Here is a 7,630-nt window from a genome sequence, read left to right as displayed (position 1 = left end):
TAGGCCATGTTCTTTCCCACTGCAAATTGTCAAGTAAGCAGGACTCAGAACATTTCTTTTATTATGGGTGATTTACTTGACGTGGCAAAAGCAGGCACCCGATTTCCCTTGTTATTTCACCTTCAGTAATCAGAATTTATACTGAAGGCCCTAATTAAGTGCTTACTATGTACCATACCCAGTGGTGGGAGAGACACACTGTTTTCCAGTCAGACCTGATCCCTGTCTCATAGGGGGTTCACCATTCAATCAGTCAAATTTTTTGAAAGCTTATTAGTTGCAGAGTCCCATCCTAAACAGAGTGGGTAGACGTTATGATGAGGACGGTATTTCTTAAGCGCTCACTATGTTTCAAGCACCGTTCTGAGCGCTGGGGTAGATACAAGTTAATCAAGGTGGGCACAGTCCCTGTCCCACGTGGGGCTCACAGTCTTAATCCCTATTTTACTCTTGCGGTGACAGAGTGGAGTGACTTGCCCAAGGTCACAGCAAGTAAGTGGCGGAGCCGGGATTAGAACCCAGGTCTGTAGAGGGCCCATCCTGTACTCTTCCCACTCCTGCCCCACTGCCTCCGGACACCTCCCTCCATATTAATAATAACAGTAACAATGGCATTTGTTAAGCGCTTACTACGTACCAAACCCGGTTCTAAGCGTTGGATAATCATAATGATGATGGCATTTGTTCAGCACTTAGTATGTGCCAAGCACTGTTCTAAGCACTGGGATAGATACAAGGTGATCAGGTTGTTTCATGTGGAGCTCACAGTCTCAATCAGTCTTAATCTTATCTTAGTCTTAGAGAAGCCCAGCGTGGCTCAGTGGAAAGAGCCCGGGCTTAGGAGTCAGAGGTGGTGGGTTCTAATCCCGGCTCCACCACCTGTCAGCTGTGTGACTTTGGGCAGGTTACTGGACTTCTCTGTGTCTCAGTTACCTCATCTGTAAAATGGAGATTAAGACTGTGAGCCCCAGGTGGGACAACCTGATGACCCTGTATCTCCCCCAGCGCTTAGAACAGTGCTCAGCACATAGTAAGCGCTTAACAAATACCAACATTATTATTTTTCTTGAGAAGCAGCGTGACTCAGTGGAAAGAGCACGGGCTTGGGAGTCGGAGGTCATGGGTTCGAATCCTGACTCTGCCACTTGTGAGCTGTGTGACTGTGGACAAGTCACTTAACTTCTCTGTGCCTCAGTTCCTTCGCCTGTAAAATGGGAATGAAGACTGTGAGCCCCACGTGGGACAACCTGATTACCCTATGTCTACCCCAGCACTTAGAACAGTGCTCTGCACATAGTAAGTGCTTAACAAATACCAACATTATTATTATTATTAATTCCAGAATTGATTGATTTCCATTCGCGTCTGTCTCTCTCAACTCCTGAACCAAACTACTAAACTACTGAAGGCCGGGAACATGTCTACCGACTCTGCTTTTATTGTACTTTCCCAAGTGCTTAGTCCAACGCTATGCATGCAGTAATTGCTTAATAAATACCACTGATTGAATAGCTATCTTCAGCAGTGGCTTCCCATTTTCCAAAAGCAAGAAGAAGGTAGATATTTAGTTGTTGGATTCTTGTCTCATCAGTGATATTTTCATCATTATTTTCCCAGCTAGGACCTGGCCATAGCTAAAATGAATCTAAATGAAGAAACACAGAGAATCATTACTGAGGTAAATTTCCTGGTAGTTACTTGTGCATGTGTGGAAAGAACACTAAGGGATATTTAACATGAGTAAATAGAATTAAATGTGAAAAAAAATTACATCTTCACCTTCACAAACGCTTTACCTTCTGCCTAAGAGGACATCTTGGTTTTAAAAGGACCTCTCTGAATAGAGGAAGAGATGCAGAGTCTAAAGCGTCTAAAGAGGATGAATCCAGTGTGTCTGGACTACTCAAAAAAGACTGCATCTTCATCTAAAAATTGTATATCATAGTGTTATCAGTGTGTATTTAAAACACACACAATCACACATCCAAATGATAACTCTTTAAGAAAGAGGAAAATAAGTAAATTAAATGTTTAACAATTTACCAGCAAATCACAGTTCACCAAGTCTTACATTCATTTCTATTTCAAGCACCCATTTAATGGAACAAACATTGTGCTTTAATGCCTCAAACCTAGAGAACTAGATTTTTTTCTTTAAAAAAAAATAAAGAATCTTAATTACACCATTTACTGTTGACAAAGGAATTTCTAGACGATGATGAATCACATGTTAAAAAGTTGAAGAAGACTTTGAAAATTCAGAGGCAAAAAAGAAAAAAACAAGTAAGTACTTTTAAAATTTGTTTTTCTGTGTTTTGTTTTTTACGCTAGGCATCATTCATTCATTCAGTCGTATTTATTGAGGGCTTACTGTGGGCAGAGCACTATACTAAGCGCTTGGGAGAGGACAATATGACAATAAACAGACGCATTCCCTGCCCACAGTGAGTTTGGAGTTTAGAGGCGGGGAGATAGATATTAATATGAATAAATAAATCACAGATGTGTATGTAAGTGCTGAGGGGCTGGGCGGGGAGCAAGTCAGGGTGATGTAAAAGGGAGTGGGAGAAGAGGGAAGGGGGGCTTAGTCAGGGAAGGCCTCTTGGAGGAGATGAGCCTTCAATAAGACTTTGAAGGAGGGGAGAGTAATTGTCTGGCAGATTTGAGAAAGGAGGGTGTTCCGGGCCAGAGGCAGGACGTGGGCTCGGGGTCAGCGGCGAGATAGACGAGATCGAGGCACAGTGATCAGTGGCAAGATAGATGAGATCGAGGCACAGTGAGAAGGTTGGCAATAGAGGAGTCAAGTGTGTGGGCCGGGCTGTAAAAGGAGGGTAGCGAGGTGAGGTAGGAGGGAGCAAGGTGATAGACTGCTTTAAAGCCAGTGGTGAGGAGTTTCTCTTTGTTGCGGAAGTAGATGGGCAACCCCTGGAGTTTTTTGAAGAGTGGGCAAACACGTCCTGAATGTTTCTGTAGAAAATCGATCTGGGCAGCAGAGTGAAGTATGGACTGCAGTAGGGAGAGACAGGAGGCCGGGAGGTCAGCAAGGAAGCTGGTGCAGCAATCTAAGCCGGATAGGATGAGTGATTGTGTTAACATAGTAGCAGTTTGGATGGAGAGGAAAGAACAGATTTTTCGCGATGTTGTAAAGGTGGAACAGACTGGAATTAGCGAGGGATTGAAGATGTGGCTTGACTCAAAGAGAGGAGTCAAGGATAACGCCGAGGTTGTGGGCTTGTGAGACAGGAAGGATGGTTGTGCCGCTACAGTGACGGGAAAGTCAGGGGGAGGACAGGATTTGGGTGGGAAGATACATACTGTTTTGGACATGCTAAGCTTGAGCTGACGGGCAGACATCCTAGTGGAGATGTCTTGAAGGCAGGAGGAAATGCGAGACTGCAGAGAGGGAGAGAAATCGGGGCTGGAGAAAGAGATTTGGATATCATCCAAAGAGAGAGGGTAGTTGAATCGATCAGAGCGAATGAGTTCTCCAGGGGAGTGGGTGTAGATGTTGAATAGAAGAGGACCCAGAGGGATCACCACAGTTAGGGGAAAGGAGGCAGAGGGGGAAACTCTGAGGGAGACTGAGAATGAATGACCAGAGAAATAAGAGACCATTATATACATCTTATGGACACATATATAGATACATCTTTCTCCTGTCCACACTTAGTATGTGCAAAGCGTTGTTCTAAGGGCTGTAATAATAATTGTGACATTTGTTTAGCGCTTACTATGTATTTAAATGCATATACATATATATATGTATATGCACATATAAAGTTTCAGTGCCTTAGAACTGTCTCTTAAATTATCTGAACCCAGCCACACATCTCTCTCTGTGTGTTTTATTTTTATCCAATGGAGCTGTCTGCCCATTGGTAAGGTGTGTGGTAGTGCCAAACTCTGGAAGAGGTTGTTCAGAGCTGGGCAAGACAGGGAGAATGGAATAATAATGACTACAAAATACCATTTGTTAAGCACTTGCTATGTGCCAAGCACTGTACTAAGCGCTGCAGCATATACAAGCAAATTAGGTTGGACACAGACCCTGTTCCACGTGGGGCTCACAATCTCAATTCACATTTTATAGATGAGGTAATTGAAGCCCAGAGAAGTGAAGTGATTTGCCCAAGGTCACAGAGCAGACAAGTGGCAGAGTCAAGACAAGAACCCACATCCTTCTGAGTTTCAGGCCCGTGCTCTATCCACTACGACCCATTTCATGGCTAAATTATCAATCCTTAATTTTAATGCACCTTTATCTAATGCCACCCTTTCTTAGAACCAGACTCTTTTGGTTTCCAAGTCTGCAGTTCCATCCTGCAATTCTATCTACTCTCCTTTTATAGATCTCCTGAAAATGACTGATATATTCAGCAAACTTTGAGACAAATGATCTTCTAGTGATTGATGGGAAGGGAGGACCTTAAAGTGGTGAAATATGTTTCATGTTAAATATTTTGTTTTAATAAAGACCATATGCACCGATTCTTTTTGGGCAAGTTGCTAGGGCTCTGTAGATTTAATAATCTCAAATTTTGTACCTCATCCTATCACCAGCCAAGCACTTAAAGCGAGAAAATGTGGGCCATCTAATGCACATAGCATAGACCATGGATCATGGATTCTGAGATTAATCCAAAACCTTTCAGCACCTCCTTAAATTACTTCACTATCTCTCATCCTTTATTCTCTACTGTCTAGTTCTATCATGAAGGATAGTGACCTCGTGAAAACGCCTTCTAACTAGAAGATTCTAAGGTTTGATTAAAGAATAACAAGGGAGAAGGGGCACTGGATCAAAGACGGAATAATTTAGCAGCAAAATGAGGTGGTAGTCAGACCCTCTTTCCTCTCCCAAATTGACATTCGGTTCCTGAGTCCTCGGATCCTTCTAACCAACAGGTGCCTCTGATAATTTGCGTGACCTTGCCAGGAGTAGCGGCATGTCTGAATTTCAGTCTCACGGTACCTCTTGAACAATTAAGTTTGGTATTTGTTAAACACTTACTATGTATCAAGCACTGTTCTAAGCAAGGTAATCAGAACAGAGCAGAGTCCCTGTACCAAAAGGGACTCACAGTCTTAATCCCCATTTTATAGAAGAGTTAAATGACTTGTCCACAGCAGACCTCTGACAGAGCTGGGATTAGAACCCACGTCCTCCGACTTCCAGGCCCAAGCTCTTGCCACAAGGCCACTCTGCTTCTCTTGATTCGGATCTGCCTTTGACATTGTGGACCATCCCCTTCTCCTCAACACGTTATCCAACCTTGGCTTCACGGATTCCGTCCTCTCCTGGTTCTCCTCTTATCTTTCTGGCCGTTCATTCCCGGGCTCCTTCACGGGCTCCTCCTCCCCCTCCCATCCCCTAACTGTAGGGCTTCCTCAAGGGTCACTGCTTGGTCCCTGTCTATTCTCCATCTACACTCACTCCCTTGGAGAACTCATTAGCTCCCAGGGCTTCAACTAGCATCTCTATGCGGATGACACCCAAATCTATATCTCCTCCCATGTTCTCTCTCTCCCTCCTTCCAGGCTCGTATCTCCTGCTGCCTTCAAGACCTCTCTACTTGGATGTCCTCCCACCACCGAAAACTCAACATGTCCAAGACAGAGCTCCTTATATTCCCTCCCAAACCCCCTCCTCTCCCTGACTTTCCCGTCACTGTGCACGGCACAACCGTCCTTTTTGTCTCCCAAGCCCGCAATCTTGGCGTTATCCTTGACTCCGCTCTCTCATTCACCCCACACATCCAATCTGTCACCAAAGCCTGCCGGTCTCACCTTCACAACATCACCAAGATCCGCTCTTTCATCTCCATCCAAACCACTACCTCGATAGTACAATCACTCATCCTATTCTGACTGGATTACTGCATCAGCCTCCTTTCTGATCTCCCAATCTCCTGTCTCTCCCCAGTTCAGTCCATACTTCACTCCGCTGCCCAGATTATCTTTTTACAGAAATGTTCTGGGCATGTCACACACACCCCTCCCCCCAGAGAAATCTCCAATGGTTGCCTATCAACCTCATATCAAACATAAACTCCTCACTATCAGCTTCAAAGCTGTCCATCCCCTTACCCCCTCCTACCTCTCCTCCCTTCTCTCCTTCTCCAACGCAGCCTGCACACTCCGCTCCTCTGCCGCCTCTGACGTCCTCACCGTCCCCCGTTCTCGCCTGTCCCGCCGTCGACCCCTGGCCCACGTCCTCCCGCAGTCCTGGAATGCCCTCCCTCCTCACCTTTGCCAAACTAGCTCTCTTCCCCCCTTCAAATCCCTAGAGAGCTCACCTCCTCCAGGAGGCCTTCCCAGACTGAGCCCCCCTTTTCCCTCTGCTCCTCCTCCCCTCCCCATCGCCCCGACTCCCTCTCTGCTCTACCCCACTCCCTGTCCCACAGCACTTGGGTATATTTGTACATATCTATTGCTCTATTCATTTTATTAATGATGTGCATCATTAATCATTAATGATGGGAAGCAGCGTGGCTCAGTGGAAAGAGCCTGGGCTTGGGAGTCAGAGGTCATGGGTTCGAATCCCTGATCTGCCACTTTTAGGTTGTGTGACCGTGGGCAAGTCACTGAACTTCTCTGTGCCTCAGTTACCTCATCTGTAAAATGGGGATTAACTGTGAGCCTCACGTGGGACAACCTGATTACCCCGTATCTACCCCAGTGCTTAGAACAGTGTTCTGCATATAGTAAGCGCTTAACAAATATCAACATTATTACCTATGATTCTATTTATCTATTTTGATGCTATTGATGCCTGTCTACTGGTTTTGTTTTGTTGTCTGTCTCCCCGCTTCTATACTGTGAGCCCGTTGTTGGGTAGGGATTGTCTCTATCTGTGGCTGAGTTGTAATAATAATTATGGTATTCGTTAACCGCTTACTATGTGCAGAGCACTGTTCTAAGCACTGAGGTAGATACCGGGTAATCAGATTGTCCCACGTGGGGCTCACATTTTCTTTTAATCCCCATTTTTACAGATGTGGTAACTGAGGCCCAGAGAAGTGAAGCGAATTGCCCAAGGTCACACAGCAGACAAGGGGCAGAGCAGGATTAGAACCCACCTCTGACTCCCAAGCCCGAGCTCTTGCCACTAAACCCACGCTGCTTCTTTTTGTATTCTATTTGTATTGATCCTGTGTTACTTCAATTGATAATAATAATAATAATGTTGGTATTAAGTGCTTACTATATGCAGAGCACTGTTCTAAGCGCTGGGGTAGATATGGGTCCTCAGGTTGTCCCACGTGGGGCTCACAGTCTTAATCCCCATTTTACAGATGTGGGAACTGAGGCCCAGAGAAGTGAAGTGACTTGCCCAAGGTCACAGAGCTAAGTGATGTCCGTTCCCACCCCCTACTGTGAGCCCACTGTGGTCAGGGATTGTCTCTTTATTGCCGAATTGTACTTTTCCAAGTGCTTAGCACAGTGCTCTGCGCACAGTGAGCGCTCAGTAAATACGACTGAATGATTGAATGACTGAATGACGAGGCGTCAATGGGCCGCAGGTGAGGACTTGGGCTCTGGCGCATGCGCACCTCCCTCCACATCAGGGCCGCGGGCCGGGGAGCAACGCGTCGTCGACGTGCGCGCTCCCGACGGCCGAGCAGAGGGC

General features: G+C 45.7%; 1 long non-coding RNA gene across 1 annotated transcript; it reads left to right on the top strand.

Annotated features, from left to right (window-relative positions):
* Nucleotides 1-1,462: 1,462 nt before the first annotated feature.
* On the top strand, nucleotides 1,463-2,272 carry LOC120638340. Its single transcript, XR_005659953.1, has 2 exons — nucleotides 1,463-1,678; nucleotides 2,203-2,272. It is a non-coding gene; the product is annotated as an uncharacterized LOC120638340 (long non-coding RNA).
* Nucleotides 2,273-7,630: the final 5,358 nt, after the last annotated feature.

This window comes from Ornithorhynchus anatinus, chromosome 4, assembly GCF_004115215.2.
Source record: "Ornithorhynchus anatinus isolate Pmale09 chromosome 4, mOrnAna1.pri.v4, whole genome shotgun sequence".
Lineage (NCBI taxonomy): Eukaryota > Metazoa > Chordata > Mammalia > Monotremata > Ornithorhynchidae > Ornithorhynchus > Ornithorhynchus anatinus.
Note: the sequence above shows the minus strand (reverse complement) of the source record. Positions and strands in the feature narration are given on the sequence as shown.